The sequence below is a fragment of the Danio rerio genome, chromosome 9 (genome assembly GCF_052040795.2).
Source record: "Danio rerio strain M-AB ecotype USA chromosome 9, GRCz13ab, whole genome shotgun sequence".
In the NCBI taxonomy this organism is placed as follows: Eukaryota; Metazoa; Chordata; class Actinopteri; order Cypriniformes; family Danionidae; genus Danio; species Danio rerio.
In genome coordinates, this window is record NC_141029.1 from 54,440,001 (window position 1) to 54,465,687 (window position 25,687).

Genomic DNA, 25,687 nt, shown 5'->3' on the forward strand with positions numbered 1-25,687 from the left:
TCTAATGTGAAACACTGCGATGGACGATTACATCGTTGTCATATATAGGAGGAGGTGAATTAATTATTTATGAATAATTAATTGATTCATAACAAATTAATTATTTGTAGCCTACCGATTGAACTACCTGACCCGCATGATCTTTTTTGTTTATGTTTTACCCATAAACAAATCATAGACAAATCAAGATAAGTTGCACACAAATTACCACCTGTCGATCACTTTTTCCACAGGAGGTTGGTCGGTAAAAAAGGTGCACAACCAACAGTATCTGAGGTTTTCACTAAAATGACTAAGTACAAGTGTGAAAGCGAAAGACTGAAGCAGTGTACTGATGCTGTGATACGTTACCTGATAGATTCACAAGGCCAAACAGTCGTCAGATAGAGACAAGATCAATTAAATATCACGTTTAACAACTATAGTGAGACGCGATCCAGCAGTACATCCTTGATAAACTGTCCGACGTGCACTGCTCTCTGGAGCTACGAGCGTATGACAGTGTCTGTGTGTGGCTGGCTGTGTGTGTGGTCACATGACGAGCGTTTTTAGCCGGAAGGAGCGCTGTTCAGAAATGCTGGGTAAAACATTATATTATTATATATATATTATTATATATAGAACATATTTTTCGCATGCGGGTTTGCGACGGGGGTGGGGCGGAGGATCGGCGATGCCAGCTCAGCGGTGCTGTCTATTGGCCATCGGCAATGGACGATGGCATCGACTATCAACCCAAACCTACTGGCAACTTATGCTGGATAACTAGTCTGGTCTGGGGCAGGCTAACTCTCAAGCAGGTCGTACACCAAAGGCGCCGCTCAGCGCCGCGACACGGCACGCACATGACAGTTTAAAGTATCGCACACCAGACGCGCACATTCCAATGATATTTAACATGAAACTAATCAGACGGTGCTCTGTGGCGCGGCGGAAAAATGAACTGCGTCCTGAGCTGTGGCCAGGCGCCGCTGACAGCCACTGACTTGCGACGCCGGTGTGTGTATCCTGATAGAAACCTATGTTTAGAATTCTAAAATGCATGGCGCTGCGTGGCGGCGCTTCTGGTGTGCGACCTGCTTTAGGCTAAATCTTGAGTTCGAGCTTAATCAAATCAATGTAAACATTCACCTGCTGTAATTTGATGCCATTTTAACTCACTTAACCTCTTAATAATGATTAAAACCTGTATAATCTATACAATTATACACACATACACACACACACACACACACACACAAATGTTTCTGTAGACCCCCCCCCCCTTCCGTTTATTCAATTTTTATTTAATATTTACCCCCAACATATTAATTTATGTGTACAGATTTTTGGACTGTGATCTTGAGTTTATGTTTTAGTTAGATTAGTTACAAATTTTGCTTTGGTACTAAATAATCTAATGCATATGCACATGTGTGACTTTGCTAAATCAAATATAATAGTTTGAAGACATTGACAGAAACATTTGAGTATTTTTACACTACTGTAAAATGCAAGCCTACATTAAAAACCAAGAAAGGGTTTCATATTGTGGTGAAAATGTCACTATTTTTGTCATGGCAAGGTTGACATTTGCAAGGAATTGCTCATGTATATTGTGAATAACAATAATGATAAGCTCATGTCTATGTCATAACACGATAAATTGATATACTCCTTATAGTAAAAATTATTATTATTCTGCACATCACTTCAGAACACAGGTAAGCCATGCGTGTACTCCAGACTCTCACAATTAAACCTCAAACCAACACTGAAATCCACATATTTACACACACCGCCGCCATTCTTTCACTCTCCAAGCAACTCTTTACAATGAGCTTTGACATGAGTGATTCCTCAGAGGTCGTCTCCGGCGTCATGACAACCACGAAACTCACAGAGCCGGGTCTGAATCTGTGACCGGGTCAATCCTGCCGAGCAGCACATTTCTCATGCACCCTTTATTTATGCATTAATATACTGGCTAAAATATAAGACTTAGAATTTAAAAAATTAAATGATTGTTATATAATGTATACCTAAACTCTGTAAAAAATCTAATAAAATATCTGAAGAAAAAAAACTAATGGATAATATCCATAAATTACAAGGATTTATACGATCAGTTGTTTTAAAACTGAGATTTCTACATCATCTTATAGCTTTTTCGTATACAATAGTTTGACTAAGATTTAACATTTATCATTAAAATAAAGTACAACACAGCAAAATTACCCAACAGCAGAAGAGGCACGAAAATGACAGACATTATTGTCAGAAATGGAGAATTCAATAGATGGACGGAGACGCTGAATAATGGAAAAAGGCACTGCTAAATGTCCACTAATGAAAATAACCAGAACAAAGATAGCAGGTGATTGCAGACAGAGGGGTGAACTGCTCACCTTGAAAGAGGAAGAAAGCAAGAAAAAGACAACAAACAGCCGGAGCGAGTGGTTTCACAGCTCTACAAGCACAATGACATTAAAGCAAAAGAGCAACAATGACATTTGTATACGAGTTTACTTCAGTTCATCAAGCAGCTCTGGGAAAGAGAGAAGTCTGCACTCAAAAAATGGGAATATTAAATGCATTAAAACAACACAACTGTTACGTTTTATTTATTGGGACAACCGGGTCCGTGACATCATCGACTTTCACTTTCAGATTTAAAGGGCTAGCATTGCACCAGACCCCCATAAGTGGTTTTGTTTGAAAGTGTAGAGTCTATATTTTATGCACATGTGCATCACTTTGGCTTTTATTCTACTGTACAAAAGTTATTTACACTTAAATACACAGTATTTTGGATACCCGAGCTGGGTATTGAACATTTTTTCATTTTCATAATTTTTCATATGACACATTTGCAAGTTATAGCTCAAATGAAAGCTCTTGCCGGTGCTGATATGGTTCTAGCATTCTTTTTACTGAACTATATTCACATATTAAACAGTTGCTAAAGGAATCGCCGTGTTTCAATGGCGCAGAAGTGAAAACAATACATTTATGATCAATAAGCAGCCCCAGATAGCACAGACAGCTGTCATCTCTTACCTAATGCTGCGCGTTTCAGGGCCATTCTCCTCTGTTTTTGAGGTAATCCTTTTTTGAAGTAATCCTTTTATATGTCTGACGTGGTCCAAACACAGTGAATTATGTTTGATCAAACAAAAAAATAGTGAAATATGAAAACAATGATCGATCCCTGTGGCTTGTACAGCACCTCATATCAGTTGGAATACAATAACTTTTGCATAGATTATGGTGGAGACATTGTTCTTTTTTCCTATGATTACAGACATGTGCAGGAGCCACCAAAATTAATAAAAATTTTGGTAATTATTTAAAAGTAATTTTTTTATTTAATTTTATTTAAAAAAAAATACAAAAAGCGTCTCTTTTTTAGGTGTTTATTATAACACAGACAACATATACGGTTATTTTAAACACTTTCAGTAGAGTTTTATGAAAATTCAAAAGGTTTTTTTTTAAATGATACAAAAGTTTTGCCTTTACATCTTTGCATGTGGATTTGGAAAGCTTTTAAATTGGGATAGGCAAAATCCAGGCAGAAATCCCAAAAAAGCAGCAGAGTTTAACTGGTTAATTGTTTTATGTTTAATCAGCCTAAGTTTGAAATAACAATTAAGAGTGTACTTACACTAGGCCCAGTTGTCTCGAACCGTGCCCAGGTGTGATTGTGGCCCCGATTCCTCTCCCCCTCTGCCCACACTCAAACTGCATTTTTTGCCTTGCGAAAGCACACTTACATCATCGATGATGCGACTGTTCAGTCATAAGAAAAGAAGCTCTAGCTCTGTACAATTAAGATTGCTGTAGTTATATTGTTTTGTATAATTTTAAGTTTTTTGGGATGCAGTGCTGAACAGATCCAGCACTTCTGATGATCATGTGTATCTTATGTTTATATGTGTGTATATATACATACAGTTGAAGTCAGAATTATTAACCCCTCTTTGAATTTTTATTTCTTTTTAATATTTCCCAAAGGATGTTTAACAGATTCAGGAAATTTTCACAGTATGTCTGATAATATTTTTTCTTCTGGGGAAAGTCTTACTTGATTGATTTCAGCTAGAATAAAAGCAGTTTTTAATTTTTTAAAAACATTTTAGGGTCAAAATTATTCGCCCCTTTAGTCTGTTTTTGTTTTTCGGTAGTCTACAGAACAAACCATTGTTATAGAATAACTTGCCTAATTACCCTAACCTGCCTAGTTAACCTAATTAACCTAGTTAAGCCTTTAAATGTTTTTCTGGGTAGGCTGAGGAGTGAATCTTGTTTTGTTTATTAAAAGAAAATTGTGCAGATGCTGTGACCACTCACATGCAAAATTAACGAACATTTAAAAATCACAAAAAAAAAGCTCTCGTGCTGCAGGTATTAAAGGGTTTGCTGAAGGTAAAGCTGCCATGCTGTGAGGGGTCTGCATAATTATTAAATTATGACAGTTTGCATTCATTGAAAAGTAAGAATGATTAATAAATCCAAATAAAACAGTCCCTTAAGTCAGTCGCGTCTCCAGTTTCGAGCTCAGGCCCTCACACTACAAGCCGTTCTGGCTCACCTTTTGGATGGATGGATGGATGGATGGATGGATGGATGGATGGATGGATGGACAGACAGATAGAAAGTGTGATGATGGATGCATAAACGGATAAATAGAAAGACAGAAAGAAGGTGGGATGGATGGATGGATGGATGGACGGACAGAAAGAAAGAAAGAAAGAAAGAAAGAAAGAAAGAAAGAAAGAAAGAAAGAAAGAAAGAAAGAAAGAAAGAAAGAAAGAAAGAAAGAAAGAAAGAAAGAAAGAAAGAAAGAAAGAAAGAAAGAAAGAAAGAAAGAAAGAAAGAAAGATGGATGAACGGATATGGAAGGAAGGAAGGATGGATAGATTGATTAGAGATGGATGGATTGAATAGATGGATAGATGGGAGATTTATGGATTGATTGATTGGAGATGGATGGATGGAAGACAGAAATAAGGTGGGATGGATGGACAAAGAAGGTGGGATGGATGGATGGATAAACAGAAAAACAAAGAAGGTGGGATGGATGAATGGATGGATGGATAAATAGAAAGACAGAGAGAAGGTGGAATAGATGGACAGACGGACGGACAAAGATAGAAAGAAGGGAGATAGATGTATGGATGGACAGATGGATAAATAGAAACATAAAAAGAAGGGCGATGAATAGATGGATGGATGGACGGATGGACATACAGATGGATGGATATCAGAGAAAAACTAAATATTGTGATGCCATGTTTTTTCCAATATCGTGCAACCATAATCGCCATTTATAAATAATCAAATATATCGCAATGTCAGATATTTCAATGTCAGAAGGATTACTAGACAAAGCTTTGCTGACAAATGCACATGGGGGAAAAAGAAAAAACACAGCCAGCCCTAAAATAAAGTTTCTTTTCCAACTGACTGGAATGATCACAGGTCTAAACAGAGCCCAGAAACAGACTGTTTTCAACAGCCCGAGTGAAGTGATTCACTGGGCTCTTCAGGGCAGACAATGCAGTCATGCTGACGCTGGTGAGTTTAGATTTGAGTCAGTAACTACACTAACATTCCCTCTGCTTACCTCCATTCTATGAGTCAACTACAAACTGCATGTTAATTAGACTGCGCCGTTGTTCCAGAGGACAAGCAGGACATATTTTAGGTTTAAGGCACCTCAGGGCTTACTATTTTTGGTTACCTTTTAAAGACAATAAAAAGAATAGACAGAGAAAAGCTTTGGAGTGTCTTCTAAACTGGAAAATATTATTCTCTCTCTCCCTGTGGTTTTTGTGCAGTTTTTTGCATACACTTTGATGCAAAAATAGCTTTATTAAATCAACTGTTTTCTTTAATTCATGTCCATTTACAGAAACGTTTTATAGAATTATCTCGATTCACTTCTGCACTTAATTTCTGATTCATTTATACATTGTTACTAATATTTTAAACTTTAATTAATAATTCATGAAAAGATTGTTTAAACATGTTTATTTTTTATAAGACTTGAAAGTATTAATATTATTTCTCAGCAACATTAATGTATTTAATGCAGCAGTAATACTTTTAATTAGCTTGTATTTCTAGATATATTTACTAGTACAATTCGACCCAATCCCAATTCCCAATTTTTGTCCCAATTCTCTTTAGCTTAAAGGCGTCGGGCTAAAGCCTGGTTTATACTTCTGCGTCAAGTGATCGTTATGACCCACGGTGCATGCAATGCGCGTAGCCCTGCATTTATACTTCTGCGCGCTGTTTCTGTTGTTCTGCAATAACACTTTCGAAACACAAGCTGGCAGTAGGTGTTTGCGTTCCTCTATGTCGAGTTTCTTCGCTGGTGTTTTGATTTTTCTAAACGCAACCTTAAAAGTATAAGTGGCCCAAATCGCTAATTTCGTGTAACAACTTTAATCATAAGGTAAACACAAAACAACAGTCTCCAACCGGAGCTCCTTCACGGAACTCAACATTTGTAAACACTCGCTGCATCGGGCTCGCCCGGCTTTCGGTCCCACCTACACTCGTCAACAAAACCAAGCCGACACAATCACTTCTGCTACGCGTCATTGCGACATGTAGTTGCGACCATGGCGAGGGCTATTCGTCCAAATTAGTCTTTTTCTTCCATTATTATGAAATTTTACAACAAGCAAGCATGTTTTACTATGTTCATAATGGCGATCGTGTTTTACCGTCATGGTTTTTTAGAAAAAAAAAATATTTTGATACATATATAATCCCTAATAATAACTCTCGTCCCACAACATTCTGTATATTTTGAAGCCCTTCACCTTCACACTCCGTTTCAAGGGCTAAGGGGAAGAGGTAGAGGTACAAAAATAGAAATGGGATTGAGCCTTAGTATCAGTTTAGCTGTGTTTTTGTCATTCTTATCTATTTTTTTATTAATTATTTGTTTATTATAATTATTAGTTTTGTTTATTATTATTTGTTTCTTCTTTAAAAGTGTGATTATTTTTATTTTGAGATTGTTTTAGGTATTTTATAGACTATTTATTATACAATAAGACATTCTTGCACATATTAGAACTCGAGTCAGTTTATGTTATTATTATTTCACTTTTACCCAAAAATCTGTCAACTTTAATGAACCTGAAATGGAAACACCTTCAATCAGACTTCTGTAATTGAGTAAATTAAATCTGTGTAATAATGAAGACAAATGTCTACAGCATTACTAATGTAATCTTATTTGACATATAGGAACTGCTACATTAATCACCAGAACTATTAACAACACAGGAGGATGAGAGTGTGAAAAGAATCAGATACTCTTCCCCTTAACAAAGTTGAGACTTGTTTCCACTGCTAGTTCACAGTTGCACCTGAGGCAGTGGAAACTAAATCAACTTGACAAGACAGTATTCATTCATTGAAACACACACACTCACACACACTCACACACACACTCACCTTTAGCAAGATAGAGATCATTCCTTCCTTCACACTGAAAATCAATCCTTATGTTCTCCAACAATATTACTGCTTTAGTATCAGTAGAAGAATCAAGGCTATAACAATAGGAAAATATTCTGGATCAATTATTGTGAGACGTGAAATCCACATGTACTAGGGGTGTCAAAATTAATCGTTTCTTCGGTGCACCGCGATGCAGACGCGGACAATTCGGTATCAGTTCAGTAATAATCATAACCGGTTATTACTGACGTCATTTACATCATATGCGCTCTGTCGCGAGGGAGGCGATCGCGAGTATTTACAGCGCTCTAACTACTTAAAACTCATAAACTGTGCACAATTTCACTGTGTGTGTTTGCTGGATCAGTCTTTCACTGACATATACAACAAAAGCCCCTATCTCACTGAGATCGAGAGAATGAAAGTAGCCTACTACATTTCTCCCTCTCTCTTTCTCTCGCTCTCTCTCACACACACACACACACACACACACACACACACACACACACACACACACACACACACACACACACACACACACACACACACACACACACACACACACACACACACACACACACACACACACACACACACACACACACACACACACACACACACACACACACACACACACACACACACACACACAGGAGTTGCCCATTTGACCTGCTGGCCTGGTTTTCTTCTCCTCTCAGCTGTTTTACAGCATTACTTCTGGATAGCGCGTGTCTGCAGAGTTTTTTCCACCGTGTCTATCAAGAGCGCAGCGCGCAAGAGCCAATCGCAACCGTTTTTGTTGAGGGTGTGATCAATCAAAGAGGTGTAAGAGAACTAGACAAGGATCAGAAAGTGAGCTGGATGTTTATATTTGTTTATATTATTTGCTAAATGCTCGTTTTGTTTAAAGTTACAGTTTATATATCTGACTGTTTGTAATAAATGACAAAATTGTATTACAAATAATATATAAATACAGGGCTCGAAATTGCGACCATTTTGGTCGCATATGCGCCCGAAAATTAATCTATGTCACCTCATAATATATGTGGGCACATTAGTGCGACTGCAGATAATGGTTGTAGTGCGACCTGTTTTGATTTTTTTTGTAAAAACGTGCTGAATCGCTCTTCCCTGCCGCTATATTAGCTGTCATTCACTCAAGGTATTGCGCTGTCAGATGACAGGGAAGGAGCTTTTATGACCACGGGAAATGCAAACGGCTGAAGAGTAAAAACTTAAAGCACACAGGTTTGCAAAACCCACCTAAAGTTGAGGCGCAGATGAAAGCGATCATGACACGTCACGTGGTGAATAATGATCCGCCAGCTGAGATCAATAGAGTACGCGCTTCTTGGAGAAGGTGCCCGAATCTCCATGCGTTGCATTCACTGCGTGTTCAGCGCAATTGTCCGCTAAAAGTCAAATCTAGTACTGTTCATATCATCGCCAAAGAAGCTCGCCTTTACTAAGTTTACACTGAAACTGCGGCTCATAACAATGACCGGTATTGCGCCGATGGTTAGCGCAAGAATCCTGCGCTGCCTGCTCATAAATTGGGTCGGCTGACTCGCCTGCTTTTCCACTAACACAGAAAAATGAAGATCATCTCAGACTGAACCTATAAATTGACACAAACTGAAACCAAAACTTTTAAAGAGTGATAGAAGTGAGACTTTACTTACTTTCTTTTGTCTATTCTTGTTTGAGGTGTATATTATTTTTTATTTATTTACTGATGACTGCTTTGCAGCTTTCAGCATTGAATTTAATTATTTATTATAATCTTTTGATTGTTTTTAGCATAAATATTATTTATTAAATTGACATGCATATAAAAACAGCAGTACAAAATAAATATTTCTTACTGCAATGCTTCATTTTTGTTTGATGCAAACTATACAATTATTTTTCATAAAGTAATAGACTTTTTATAGCAGATAACCTACATTCATGCACATTCAAGGCAGCATCATAATGAGAAATGGAATTCATTGTTACTATTATTGTCATTTTTTATCATCATTAATATTCTATGGCCTAATTATTAGACATTCATTTTGGAATTATTGCTCACAAATATCGATGTTTTCGCAGCTTTAGTTAGATAGTTGTTTCTGGTTTTTGTCAGTCCTATTAATGTTGTTTTAAAATACAATATTATACAATAATCCTTTAAAATACAATTTGCAGCTGTGCTCATTCATTTTTGGTGGGTGCTCCTAAATTTTTTCTGGTGCTCCTAAAATTTTTTTGGTGCTCCTAAATATTTGAAGTTGGGAGCACCGGTGCTACCAAGTAAAAAAGTTAATTTCGAGCCCTGTAAATATATTCATACATTTTAATACAAGAACTGTTGCTGTGAAGAAAATATAAAACTGTGTATGAAAAGCACCGTCAATGCACCGTGATGCACCGAGATATGGAATTGAACCGAATCGATGGCATGATAATTGTAACCGAACCGAACCGTGAGACCAGTGTAGGTTCACAGCTCTAACATGTACAATGTTTATTTTGCTAGTGCTCATTTTAAGAGGTGGGAGGGGTGTAGACAGCTTGCTGTTTTAGGGGCGTGTTACTTCACGTCACAATTTGTTTCTACTTCCCGCCCAATTTAACAAGGAGGCGGAGCCAAGAGCTCCCTGCTTTGTATATCTCAGGCAGACAGAGAGAAGCAACATGAGTGAGAGGACCAGCATTCAGCCGTACATGTACAACCCAGACTCAGACCAAGCAGAGTCTACTATTGAGGAATCAATTTTCCTAATGTGCCAGAAGGTGTCAGAGTGGTAGTTACAGAATTATTTTTGTCTTTGTATAGCTTTACAGCCGCTATGCAAACGATGCATGCCTCATCCGTATAGGGATGCAATGATTAACCGGTTTCACTATTAACCACGCTTTAATTGTAAGCAGAAGAACTTTGACTATCTTTGGGAAACATATATAAATATTATGTAAATTGTGTGTTTGTAAACATGTTTTTTTTTATTTTTTATTTTTTTTATTGTATTATTGTTTTTATTTTGTCATACATATATATAGTCTAATTATTTATTTTTTTACCAATGTTATTTGAATGTGTATATGTGTGTATGTATATGCGTATATACATATACTGTACAAGAAGGGTGTAGATATGTGCTGTGTTGGCTGCATTGTTGTTGTATGCCTAGTTGATGGGGGGGAAGGGAAAAAATAATAAAAAATAAAATAAAAAAATTTAAATAAAAATAAATAAATAAATACATTTTTAAAAAAAATGTAAATAAAAAAAATAAATAAATAAATAGCTTTAATTCATCACGGTTAATTAATGGTAAAGGCTTCTCAACAACATATTTCTGCCCTGATCAAAACTGCGGCAACTAAAAGTTATGCCAACCCTGTGCTAGTTTAAAGTTCCGAGCTTGTACACAGAGACTAAACACACACACACACACACACACACACACACACACACACACACACACACACACACACTGGATTAACTTTGACTGAGGCTATAACTAGGGTGAGTTCGTTATTTCCAATGGAGGGACATGCATTGGAGTCTTTTCAGAGAGAGTGCTGAAAGACTGGGTGGATCAGCTGTTTTTAATGGGCTGTATTTCGATACGTTGCATTCAGGGCTTTACATTAACACCTGCCAACCCGCCAAATGCGGGTAGATTTCAGTTGTGGTGGGTTAGAAAAAAAAGTGTAAAAAAATAAATAAATAAATAAACCTCGGACTTCTTTTTGTTGATTTGACGTGCCATGTTAAAAACTGTTCTTTAGGGCTGCACAATACTGGAAAAACATGCGATATTGTTTTATTGTTATATAACGATGTTTGTTACAATATCACATTTCCCTAGAAAATGCATTTTTTTATAAGCTAGGTTTTAAAATCATTTATTTATTTAATGATATTAAAATAAAAAGATAAGACATTTTTCAGATCTGATTTATTCTAATTCAGACTAAAATTGGTGTCAAAATGCAAACATTTATTCTTTAAAACACTATGGATGATTGAAAACCTGATATTCTGACTGTGATTGGGTGTTGTCATTTTCCTCTCATTTCGACTCCTGCCTCAACTATTTATTTTCAACTCTTTTTTTTTTTTTTGGTTTGCTTTGGTAATTTTTCATTAAAATCTGGCCATTTACTTCTGCTACATATCTTAGTCTTTCTGTGATAACATCAGTTTGACGGACTGGGCTAAATGTTTATCCTCCAACTATTAACTTACTGTGATGAGAGAAGATGAGAGAAGTACAAAAATAAACCCAGACCCATCCTTAATATTACATTTTAGTTGTAAACGCATCATCATACTAAAATAAAAGCTTCCTGTTCACATGAACTTTAAAGCATTCAAACAGATCAGATACAGATATAGGTTAGTGATATCTGACTGGTCAAATATTAACTCATGCTGTAGAAAGTCTCTTGGTAATCTCTAACTTCAGCTCTAACTTTGTTTCAGAGAAATCTTGGCTTAAAATATTTAGCTCATTAAATAATAATAAAAAAAAGTTTATATATATATACACACACACACATTAGGATAATAAAATCACCTTTATATCAATAACATATCAAAATATAGCTCAACAAATAAAACAAACAGTGTATATAAACACACATATTAGGATAATGAACATTATCTTTACATCATTACAAATAATAATAGACAGACTTATTAATGACTGGACTGTTTATTTGCTGATTGCCTTTAAACTGTCAGCAAAATTACTGTGCATTTTATGAATATAATTTATATATCATCCAATACCTTAAATCTGCTCTCTGTGAGGGAATTATTGTTACAATAAAATGCAATCGATTATTTACTTACAAAGCCCATTTAAAGACAACCAATATATTAGTGGCGTATGCTAGAATAATAAAAGATGGAGAATAAAAATAAAAAAAAAGATTAAACAAATAACGCTTTCAAATTTAGAAATGACAATAAAACCCAGTCATCAAGGAGTATTAAAAGTAAGAGAAATTCAAGTGTTTTTGTAAAGTGTTTTTTACAATAATTACTGTTTCAAAGCAGCTTTACACAAGATGCACATTATTGCATTACAATCAAAATCAGAAAGGTTAGTTGTGTGTAGGCATGGGACCGATACCGCAGTTTGGAAAAGTCAAGGTTTTAAAACTGCCAAAATTTTCTGCTGTACCGATTCTAAGGTATGAGTAAGATTTTTTAATTTGTTTTTTTAGGACAACAGTATCTTTAGCAGAGAAAAATATCTCAAGATGCCGTTTTTAATTGTAAAGAAATCTGTGTTTTTGAAACTAATGAAGACAGCAGAATGTCAATGATTCCTCTTAATTATCTAGCCTGACATGTTAACTGCTCTAAAATATTCCTAATCTTTATATAACAAACAATATAAACAATATATATATATATATATATATATATATATATATATATATATATATATATATATATATATAAAAACCTACAGTAAAAAAAAAAAATATATATATATATATATATATATATATATATATATATATATATATATATATATATATATATATATATATATATATATATATATATATATAAGATTATCATACTGTCAGTATCTTATCCCAGCCCATGACTACAGTCAGAATTATTAGCCCCCCCTTTTAATTTTTTTTCGTAAATATTTCCCAAATGATGTTTAACAGAGCAAGGGAATTTTTACAGTATGTCTGATAATATTTTTTCTTCTGGAAAAGTCTTATTAGTTTTATTTCGAACAAGAATAAAAGCAGTTTTGTTTTTTTTTTAAACACCATTTTAAAGGGACAAAATTATTAGCCCTTTTAAGCCAAATTTTTTTCGATAGTCTACAGAACAAACCATCGTTATACAATACAGTAACTTGCCTAATTACTCTAATCTGCCTAGTTAACCTAATTAACCAAGTTAAGTCTTTAAATGTCACTTTTAGCTGTATAGAAGTGTCTTGAAAAATATCTAGTCAAATATTATTTACTGTCATCATGGCAAACATAAAATAAATCAGTTATTAGAAATGAGTTATTAAATCTATTATGTCAATGGGGTTCGAGTCCAGTGAAAAACAGTTCCAGAAAGCAGGAAAGACAAAAACAAAAATGCAAAAAAATTAAATAAACAAGTAAATAACAGAGTGAGAATGCAGTAAAATCTGAAAACGTGGATTGCTTTTGAAAACACTATAGGTTGGGTTTTGGGAAGAAGAGGTGGGCAAGTCAATCAGTGCTTTTGAAAATACTATCGGTTGGGTTTAGGGAAGGCGGTGGGCGGATCAATCAGTGATTTTGAAAACACTATCGGTTGGTTTTAGACAAGGCGGTGAGCGGGTCAATCAGTGATTTTGAAAAACACTATCGGTTGGGTTTAGGGAAGAAGAGGTGGGCGAGTCAATCAGTGCTTTTGAAAACACTATCGGTTAGGTTTAGGGAAGGCGGTGGGCGGGTCAATCGGTGCTTTTAAAAAAAAACACTGTCGGTTGGGTTAAGAGAAGTGGGTGGGCGCTGGTCAATCTGTGCTTTTGAAAACACTGTCGGTTGGGTTAAAGGAAGTGGGTGAACGGGTCAATCGGTGCTTTTGAAAACACTATCGGTTGGGTTTAGGGAAGAAGAGGTGGGCGAGTCAATCAGTGCTTTTGAAAACACTATCGGTTGGGTTTAGACAAGGCGGTGGGCGGGTCAATCAGTGCTTTTGAAAACCCTATCGGTTGGGTTTAGGGAAGGCGGTGGGCGGGTCAATCAGTGCTTTTGAAAACACTATCGGTTGGGTTTAGGGAAGGCTGTGGGCGGGTCAATCGGTGCTTTTGAAAACACTGTCGGTTGGGTTAAGAGAAGTGGGTGGGCGCTGGTCAATCTGTGCTTTTGAAAACACTGTCGGTTGGGTTAAGGGAAGTGGGTGAACGGGTCAATCGGTGCTTTTGAATACACTACCAGTTGGGTTTAGGGAAGGATTCAGGGGTGGGTCAGACAAGCAGTAAGTCAGTCAACAGCGTCCTCTGGTGGGTTTACGCGAGAACAACAGGCAATTTTGGCACTTGTGAGAGAAATTTAAGATCTCAAAAAGCATACACTGTGGCGTCTGGTGGATTCGCAAGAACAAAAACTGCAAAAAAAAAAAAACATACCTCCTGGGACATATTTGGCACTCTACAGAAATTTATATAGGGGTACGTCTTTAGAATTAGCCTGGGTTGTTTAAAACAGCATTTGCAAAAGTAAGAGTGGCATAAATGTGCTAATTTCACCCACATTCTTCACTGAATTCCTCAAGTCTGAGGTGTAAATGAGTGAATGTGAAAATCTGATAAAAACATCAATGTCATCAGTCATGTTGGCCGGCAGATAAGACTGTGGGAACTTACTAGCAGGTCAAGAGCAGAGGATAAACTGTACAAATGGCATTGAGAGTATCTCATAGGTGAAATGAAGAATGAGGTTGCACATGGCACACTGTAAATATTTTACATCTTGGCTGCATGTCAAACATGACGTGATGTTTTAGATAAGAGCAATTTAACAGCAAAATCATGGGTATCTTAGCATTTGTGCTGCTGAGTGTACTGTAATAAATTCAAGCAAATGTATTTTGACAGACGGTATAGATGAGCTCCATTGCGAATACAGAATAAACATGAAAACTTCTAAAACAAGAAAAACTGGCCTATTCACAACACTTGCTTTTTTTTTTGCCAGCACAAGAAGAAATTCGAACTCAGTCAATTATGTCAAAATGAAATAAATTAAAATAAAAGTTTTAAAATTTAAAAACATAATAAAAATACAACAAAAATAACATAAAAGTTTAAGACAATAATAAAACAAAAGAAATTTAATAATAATAAAACAAAATTAAATAGTTTCTAAATAAAAACATGACTAAATTGTTTAAAAACAAAAAGAAAATGTAATGGTTTAACTTAAAAACTAAATTAAATTAAATTGTTTAAAAATAAAAGCTAAATTAAATGGTTTTAAAATTAAATTAAATTAAATTAAATTAAATTAAATTAAATTAAATTTAAATTAAATTAAATTAAATTAAATTAAATTAAATTAAATTAAATTAAATTAAATTAAATTAAATTAAATTAAATTAAAAATAAAATAAAATTAAATTAAACTAAAAATAAAATAAAATAAAATTACTTTTAACAAACTGACAACTCATGAGGTATGACCCAAGGTTTATAGTAGTCAATGTTTGAACTGGATCAAAAAAATATAAGCTTTTGACTGATTTCTAAAACAATCCTATCCACGACACTTACTTTTTTGCCAGCACAAGAATAAATTCAAACTATGTCAATATTGTCAAAATAAAATATAGTTTTAAAATGAAATTTATGAGCATAATAAAAAAATTCAACTAAAATAAAATAATGTAAAATCATAATAAAACAAAAAACTATAAAACAAAACTAAATTTGTTTCAAAATAAAATTTAAAAACATAATAAAACTATTTCAAAATAAAAACAAAATTGATATGTTTCAAAATAAAAACTAAATCAAATTGTTTAAAAACAAAATAATAAAATGACAACTCACAGGGCATGACACAAGGTTTATAGTAGTCAACAATTGAAGTGGATCCAAAACATAGTTTATGAAAATTGTCTAAAACTATTAAACAACACCCACTTGTCTTAAAAAAAATGCCTCCACTTCAAATGATTACTACTATTTAAATAAAGTCTAACAACTTAAAATGAATATTAACTTATGAAATTAGGGGTCACCAACCTCAACATATTGGCAATTAACCATTTTATTTCATTAAATATAGAGTTTGCCAAGAAACAGATGATAAATATTTGCATAAAGCAGACGCAACATACCTGATAACTACTCCAAATAAAGTCATGATGGCAGAAAGTCTATTTCAAGAACTAAGTTTCGGAGCCAAAAGATGATGCTGGCATTAGCAGGTCTATCTGAAACATCTCCAAATTCTTCAGAGGAGCAGTTTAACAGTGGTGTGGCAAACATTATAACTTTACAACAAACAGTTCAGGGATAGGCCATAGATACCAGTAGCAGAGGAAGGAGAAAAATAAAATAATGTAAATAAAAACAGAAAATGTATTTTGCGACACCACATTTAGCTCCTAACAATGATAAAACTGTACATAACAGTACTGTACAGTGGAAAAGACCACACAGAAAAGGACTATTGCTTTTTTTTTACATTTTAAATCACATTTGAATGCACTTTTGCTAACTTTATTTAGAACTTCAGGACAAATGTTTGATTAAGAATGTAGATTACATCAAATAAATAATAATAAAATGTAAACAACACTTCTTAGAAACCAACGATTACAGGTCAGACATAAAACATTGCTAATTATAATGTAAAAAGTAAACACTGTACATTCAAGTGTGCAGCTTTTCTCTTTATACTGTTATTCATCTTTCTGTCAGCATCATCCACATGGTGGAGTGAAATATTGATCCAAATCATCATTATAAGCATTACTCTAAACAAGAGCATAAATTGAAAAAAATAGTACAGTGATGTATCTCAACACACTGGCAACAAGACAACAAAATCCCACTCTTGTGTGTTTTCCCCGAGCTGTCAAGGCGGTGCTCTACATTTCACAGCCTGGTACAGTTTATTCTGCACATTCCCTCATAGCGAGCTCGCCGCATGTCCAAAAACGTCAGCTCAACCCAAACACACACGGCGCAGGGGTCTAATATAAGGCTTTGAGACCTTGTTTGAGCTCTAACTGGTGTAAAGGAGTCTCTAAGTGTAACAGACTTCAGACAACACCGTTGGGAAGTCTGGAGTCTGGACCACAATATCAGCAGGAATTGTCCCATTATATAGAATGAGACTAAAATAATGACACCTAAATTGACCAATCAGGAGTATTTTTGTGTTTTGTGCTCCTTTTATCTGAAAATAAGATTTTAACAATTCGATTACAAGTAAATAGGGCTGGGTGATATAACAAAAATCTGATATGATGTAAGTGATCTCATACTTGAGAACTATACGCATCACGATATAGAATAAATTCTGTAAATTCCATCAATTAATAGGTTATATAAATAGAGCTAAATATTTGCACATATATATATATATATATATATATATATATGTATATATATATATATATATATATATATATATATATATATATATATATATATATATATATATATATATATATTAGAGAGAGTGCAATATAAAGAACAATAGATAGATAGAACGCTAGATATTTGAACGATAGGTTGATCAACGACTATAGATGGGTAGATGGATCGATAGAACAATAGGTAGAACAGATAGAGTGATAGATAGATTAAATGACAGAACATTAGAGAATGATAGAACCATAGATAGTTAGAACGATAGAACAATAGAATGATATAAAGATAGATACAAGGATATATAGAATGATAGAAGGATATTTAGAATGGCAAAAGGATAGATAAACAGACGGATGGATGGATGGACGGACGGACAGATGGACAGGCGGATGGACGGATGGATAGATAGAATGATGGACAGGACATTAGACATAACAATGGATAAAACAATAGAATGATGGATAGAACGATAGATAGACAAAATGAATGAAGAATAGAACGATAGACAGACAGAACAAAAGAACGGTAGAAAGTTAGAATAATAAAATAATAGAAGGATAGATAGAACAATAGATAGAAAGATGAATAGACAAAACGATGGATAGATCGAATAATAGAACAATAGATAGACAGAACAATAGAACGATAGATAGAGCATTAGAACGATAGAAAGATAAAATAATAGATGAAAGGACAAAGAAAAAGTTAGAATGATAGAAAGATAGAATGATAAAATAATAGATAGGAGAAATAGAACGAGGGATAGGCAGAATGATAGAACAATAGATAAAATAATTGAAGGATAGATAGAACAAGAGAATGATTGAAAGGTAGAACGATAAAATATTTGATAGAAGGATCGATAGAAAAATATACAGATCGATAAAATAATAAATAGAAGGATAGAACGATGGATAGACAGAACAATAGATAGAAGGATGGATAGAACGATGAAGACAGAACGATGAATAGACAGAACAATAGAACAATAGATAGAATGATAGATGGAAAGATAGAAAGATGAAATAATAGATAAGGATTCATAGAACGATGGATAGACAGAATGATAGAACGATAGAATGATAAAAAGATACAACGCTAAAATAATAGAAGGATCGATAAAAAAATAAACAGACCGATAAAATAATAAATAGAAGAATGGATAGAATGATGGATAGACAGAACAATAGAAAGATGGATAAAACAATAGACAGACAGAAGGATGGATAAAACAATAGAACGATAGATAGAACGACAGACAGACAGAACGATGGATAAAACAATAGAATGACAGAACGATTGAATAATAGATAATAGAATGATGGATAGAATAATAGAACAATAGAATGATGAATAGCTAGAATAATTAAATGACAGACAGAAGTATAGACAGAAGATTGGAGAGAATGATAGATGGAATGATAGAACAATAGACTTAAAACGATAAATAGAAAGATAGAAGGATAGACAGAAGGATAGGTAAGAAGAGAACGATAGAACAATGAATAGAATGATAAAACGAGACAGAATGATAGATAGAACGACAGATGATAACAAAATAACAAATTTGAATACATATGTCAAGTATGTATATTATAAAGAATATTTTAAGTACATAATTATGCACATATATTATGTAAATACAAACCTTTAGTCATGATTACAAACTTACAAGTCGTGTGTAATCATTCAACAGCACTACTCCAAGCACCTCAAACTAAACTGAAACTGCACACTTCACCTTTAACCTTCCCGGTGAGCATCTAGATATGATCATTAGCATCGTTCAGAAGCGCAATCAAGATAAACACAATCTGTGCTCGGAAATACGGAGCATTTGGACCTCCCACAGAGCACTAGAATTAGCTTATTATTTCCAGACTGACAGCATCTGAGTGCCCCGTCTAATCAGACACACAACACAGCTTTTGTTTTGGACGTAACACAATCCTCTCCCTGGCCACTAGCACAATGTTATTAAATGAGCGTTTCCCTGCAGGCCACCAGAGTCACCATAAAAACGTCCCTTCATGATATATGACCCACTGACATGCAGTCGCTGATAGTGATGGAGCCAGAGAGGGTAATTAAGAAATCTCGCTTTCGTTATAGTTGCCACTGTAGCACTGTTAGCACTGCATGATGGAGAAAATTCATTATGCGACATTTGTTTGAGGCATCAAAGTGCATTTGTGCCTTGCTGATTTACCTTAAAGGGACAGTTCATCCAAAAACGAAAGTGCTGTAATCATTTACTCACTGGTTCCAAATCTGTTTGAGTTCGTCTGTTGAAGACAAAGGAAGATATGCAGTGGTATAAATCTTTGATTCGATTACATTTTCGATTCTCAAGTCACGGTTCGATACGATTTTCGATTTAAAAAAGAAAAATTAAACAAAATTCTAACCAAATCATACAGTAAATGAATAATAAGTTACACACATAATTACCACTTCTCAATCACTTTTTCCGCGGGGCAGTGATCTGTGTCGTTATAATGGCGTCGGCAAAACAGGTGCACAACCAACAGGAACCAGCCAACAGTATGTGAGGTGTTCGCTAAAATTACCAAGTACAAATGTGAAAGTTTGAAGCAGTCTACTGACCTGCTGACTGCCTGGACCCGCTGTCTAAGCGCATGACAGTGTTTGTGTGTGTGTGCGTCTGTGTCTGAGCCTGTGTGGACCGGGACCGGGAGGGAGACGTGAGATTACCAGGAGATCATCACTCGTTTGCGGGCATCCGGAGACTCGCGAAACTTCCCGCCCTACTCATAATTCTCTCTTCATATAGCCGTAAGCCTATTACATACACTCAAAAAAATGAATTATGGCTGTAGTTGGTCCAAAGAATGTAACTATGTTTAAATTAAACAATTCGCTTATGTTTGTGTATTAAAAATAAAAGTGTTGTGTTGGAAAAAATTAGAAAAAGTAAGTTTTCACATTTAAACAGCTCGCTTATGTAACATGAATGCAAGGGAGTTGTGTTGCTTCTGCTGTACTGCATTTTGGTCAATAGGTGGAGTAATATCTGCACATGCGCAGTTTCAAAACAACACAGGAAGTAAGAAGATTCAAACCACAACGATCACTCTCAGCTCAGCGCCATATTATGGAAATCAAAAGATGAAGATTACAGTACAAATTGAGAACGTGCACAAAGCTTTTCCCAATGTGGACACACAGGTGAGATTTTTTTTTTACTTTTTATGTATTTATACTGAGGCTGTGACAACATTTGAATCATAAATGTACTCTCTTGTAATACTATGTTGTGTTTGTGTATAGTATTGCTATGAAATTGCCATGTTCCCTGTGTCTTTTCCACATTATAGACAGATAAATGTATAGTTTGTTTTGCATTCCTGTGAAATTTTATACTTGGTATATATTAACTCCCCCAAACTAAAGTTGCAAACGTTGGTAGTAAGGAATAGTCATGTTAGAATAGTCTAAGCTTTTCACTCATTATAGCACACGTGCTGCTGATAATGTGACAATAAAAGTGATTTGATTTTTTATTTGATTTGATAGTCTTTATTTTAAATGAGTGTCAAGCAGTTTGTCGAGTTTGAATGCCAGTTTTGATAACTTACATAAAATTTATTAAAATGTGGTGTTGGCACATTGTTATTTATTATCTAATTGTATTATTCAAGCCTGTTAACTTAAAAAAAAAAAATCAGCAAAAAAGCATATGTGACACTTAAGTAGTATAACATCTAGCATGATGACATATTTAATGTAAGCTTATTTGTTTGGTCACCTAACACGTTTAATTTTTTAAGTTTAGTAGTTTGCTATTTATATTATTATATTTTATTATTACAAATCTTTGCTCACTCACATCTATTTTCTCCCTCACAGGTTTACAGCTCAACCTCTATAGTCCCATATCTGGCTGAGGAGACTGTGGATCGTCCAGGTACTATGCCTTTAGATGCCTATACACATTAAAATGATGTACAGTAAAAATTACTAGTAATTTTAACTACTAATTACTTAGTAAATTACTAATTGTCATTTCATGCCATTTAGAACATCACCAGTGGAAAAAAAGGTGTGAATGCATCCTCAAAGCCCTCAAAGTGAGGGAGTACATGGTAAGCTATTTTATTTTATTTTTTTAAACATTTTGTATTTTCCTCTTAAACCAATTCCTCCTTTCACCTTTGATCTGTTGGTAAATGTTTTATTTTTTTACCTGACATTTTTAGGATGCTGGACATGATGAAGCACAAACCTTGATGTGCAACACCACCTTATGAATCTACAGTAGTTACATTAACATTTAGCAGACTCTTTTGTCTAAAGTGACTTACAATTGAGGACACATTCAGCAAATCAACAAGAAGAGGCAATACATCCAAGATGTGCTAATCATACAAAAAAAAATTAAAGAATTTAGAATGCTTCTACATGTGGTTTGTCAAGCCCACACACCTGTGTGAAGCAGACTTCATGCACAATGTTTTGTTTTTTGTTTTTTAGATATAGGGGGTGGTTGTAAGAAAGTGTCTGGTGCAAATGTGCAGAAATGGTGCAAGTGTCAGAGAGATGAATGTGTGTAGCTATTGCATGATCTGTGATGGTTGGTCTAATTTATGGTGTAGTGCTTATCGTGTTACTTTGCTTTAAAATGTTAATCTTTCTTTGAACAACTGAAGTGTTCTCTGCTTTTTCAGTGTATAGAAGGTACAGTATAGTTTACAAAAGAAGACTTAATTTTTCTAAGTATATTTTTGATAAATCATTTGAAGGCAGAATATTATTTTTTAATGTTTTTTGTAATATATGAAAAGTATTATTTTGATAGGTGTATTTTATGATGTTTTTGTAAGCATATTTTTAAAATCATTTATTGTTTTCAATTTGCTTCATACTTGTAGTACTATTATTTTAATAGTATTGATATTTTAACTTATTGTAATAAGTGAAGATACAGATAAAGACAGTATTTGGATTTTGATAATCATTTTATTGCTGGAAAATGTGTAAAACTGTAAAAATGCTATTGAATAAACTCAATGAAACGGAAACTGTTTTTTTTATTTGGTTAAACATAACAATATCAATTTTACAATAATTGAACTTAAATAACTACATTGATTAAAGCTAAATTATAAATGTTACGTTGATTGAACTAAACAACATTACATTACCTTTATGTAACTAACTTAAGTTCACTAAAATTAATATTCTTTCTTAAAGGTAACTTAACTCGGTTACGTGGAACGAGTGGACAAAAAAAAGTTAATTAACGCCAACATATCATTTTTTTGAGTGTATTCATAAAACACTGTGATATAACCGCACTTGGTTCGGATCGTTCTCACTGCAATTGAACCGCTCCAGGGTTAGTTTCAATCGAGCCGAGACCACCTCATTCAAGCGATCTCGGAGTTCAAGCGATCTCGGAATAAGTTACTTACATAGCAGAGCTTGCAAACTGTGTTTTTTTTGTCGACAACACTAACGTTGTCAACATAACTCACTGGAAATCCAAAATACTTCCACACCGGCGACTTCATTGAAAGAGGAGAGGGTTTAAGCTCTGTCGACGGGTCTCCTGCTTCTGCAGTTTAACAAGCACTTCAACAAGCCTGTTTTTTTCCCGCTTGGCAAGCCAAGCTGACGTGACATGGGGGCGTGGCAGCATCGACGATTCTATTTTTTGATTCAATAATCGAAATTGAGCATGAATTTCGATCAATTTCGATTTAAAATCTAAATCGTGACACCCTTAGTCCCTTGTTTATCATGGGAGTTACGTTTTAAAAATAACCTGCGGTAGGTGAAATCCATAAAGTAGTCCGTTTTTTTTTTTTTACAATTATTATGGTTGTTTTAAGCCTGTAAAACCCCTCACTACACACTTTATACACTTTTCTCAGACTTTAAAATTTTCACACTTTTCTCTCTCGTTTAAACACTGTCAAACTTTCGCAGAAAAATAAGTCCAGTGTTATGGAATAAAACCAAAGAACAAAACCTGTTGTCAGGCGCAAACATTAAAAATGCAAAGTAAATATTGTAATGTCAGTTTTTTCTAATATCGTGCAGCGCTAGTCTCCGCTACAGTTACTAGACACGCCCTTTACTGCTGATTGGCTGCAGGTGTGTTTTGGGTCTGACACTATGACCACAAGCCTTTTTTTCCTAATGTTGCTTAAAGCACCTTTAAAACCACAGAGAGACAGAAGGCTGACATTTGAACTTAAATCTCCACAGGTGTGTCATGTTGTGAGTCACACTGGCTCCTTCATGCATTTCCAAATCAATCCAGCGGAGCACATGGCTACTTCAGCAAAAGCAGATGTGAAGCATAATGGACAAACAGTCATGACGTCGGTTCAATAGGTCTTTTCATGCCTTTCTGCGTGTACTGCATGTGTACGGCACCAGCACCTGTTATTTGCTGGCTGGCTTTGAACCACAGGACAGGGTTCCCACACTTTTTGACCAATAACCTTCCATGACTTTTAGTCATTTGTGATTACATTGTAGGTTTTTGGTACATTCTTTACAGACATGGCAAAGAGCTGAGCAAATGCCAACACAAACTCATTGGAAAATGTGCTTCAGCCTATATTTTAGTGAAACTGTAAAAACATAAGCTGCTTTTCCACAATCGTGCCAAACCGTTTTAAGAACACTTCGGTACGGATACGGTTGTTTCTCCACTGAGCCTGGAACGGCGCAGCACGATTACAAACCGTTCTCGGCCCGGAATTCTCGGCACGGTTAGACAACCGTGCTGAACTGTGCTGACAGATTCTGTGTGTTGATGTCGCAGCTCTGTTGCTAAGCTACCACAGCTGGCTCAGCAGAAGCGCACTAGTCATCAGACATCCTCAATAAACTACAGTACATTTAATATAAAATAATGATTCAGGTCTAAACGATACAGTTTGAAAAAGGTTTTAAAACCATAGAGCAGTCTCTGGCAGAGAAGTGAATAACTCATCACATTCTTACGAAGATATTTTATTCATTAAAGTTATTATTTTATTGACTTGAATACAGACCTACTTCGCCTGCCTGAATGTGAGTTTATTGCACGCAGCGCTGTATTTCACAGCACAAAACTCGCTCTGATCCGGGAGAGACATGCCAGCGATTTGCGCTGCTGACTTTTTTTTCCTGCTGCGCATCGAATAAAGCGAATAAAGTCACGCTTAGCATCGTCGATGTCCAAATTCCACAACAACATCACTATATCCATGGAACACGAACTTGCAGACTCTTTTAACAACGAGGAAATAATTGCACTTTTTAATTCAAAGCCAGGACAGCTTGTTAATACCGGCGAGACCACCTGAAGGACGGCGTGTTGTAATGTCGGCTGTCCAAAAGACTTTGCTTGAAAGCTTTGCGGAGCGGCACTGTAACTGTCCAAGGTACTGTTGAATGATTTATATTATAGCATATGCACTAATAAACAAGTCAAAACAATGAATGAATTAAATAAATATGGATTCTTAAATGTCAGTATTGCTTTTACTCAAAAAATATCAATACGTTTTGACAAATGTTTTATAAACATAAAATGAGCAATTTTCATCATTTCAGCTATAGGCAATTATATGACTCAGTTATACATACGTTAGATGACATTAATGAGGCATGTAACATGTTTCTGTGTTTTTGTTCTTGGTGATCTTTAATAGCTACGCAAATATTTTCTAAAACGTCAAGCAATAATTCGCCTTCAGCTTGTTAGTTAGGCTAATTATGAACACAAAATAATTATAATAATAAAAATAAAATGATCAAAATAAAAAGATAACAGAGCAGCATTTTGCTAAATATAATAGTGCTTTATATGCTTTAAATCCTGCTATATGTGTTGTTTCAAATTTCGTTTTTTATTTCACTTGCTGCATTCGTTATTTAATGTTTGAATAGTAAAACAAACAACAGCCATCGCTTAATTGGTTTCATTGTACCATCATAATGTAGTATATTTTATATCATTATCAACTTTTGATATAAAAACGCAGTGTAATTTAATTGATTGTTAAAAATGAAATAATTTATGTGCTGTGTTTTTGTTAGTGAAAGTGCCCGCTCAACTTTGACAAGGCCTGTCCAAA

General features: G+C 34.8%; 1 protein-coding gene and 2 long non-coding RNA genes across 8 annotated transcripts in view; 1 reads left to right on the plus strand and 2 right to left on the minus strand.

Annotated features, from left to right (window-relative positions):
- Nucleotides 1-25,687, minus strand: part of LOC147835440 (uncharacterized) — a 456,431-nt gene that overhangs the window by 429,199 nt on the left and 1,545 nt on the right. Inside the window, exon 2 of the long non-coding RNA XR_015500105.1 lies at nt 23,671-24,208. This is a non-coding gene — a long non-coding RNA (uncharacterized LOC147835440). The remainder of the gene's footprint in view (nt 1-23,670; nt 24,209-25,687) is intronic.
- Nucleotides 1-25,687, minus strand: part of tanc1b (tetratricopeptide repeat, ankyrin repeat and coiled-coil containing 1b) — a 326,871-nt gene that overhangs the window by 292,319 nt on the left and 8,865 nt on the right. The gene's annotated exons all lie outside the window — the stretch shown is intronic.
- On the plus strand, nt 20,668-22,008 carry LOC147835445 (uncharacterized). Its single transcript, XR_015500028.2, has 4 exons — nt 20,668-20,777; nt 21,459-21,516; nt 21,630-21,694; nt 21,809-22,008. It is a non-coding gene; the product is annotated as an uncharacterized LOC147835445 (long non-coding RNA).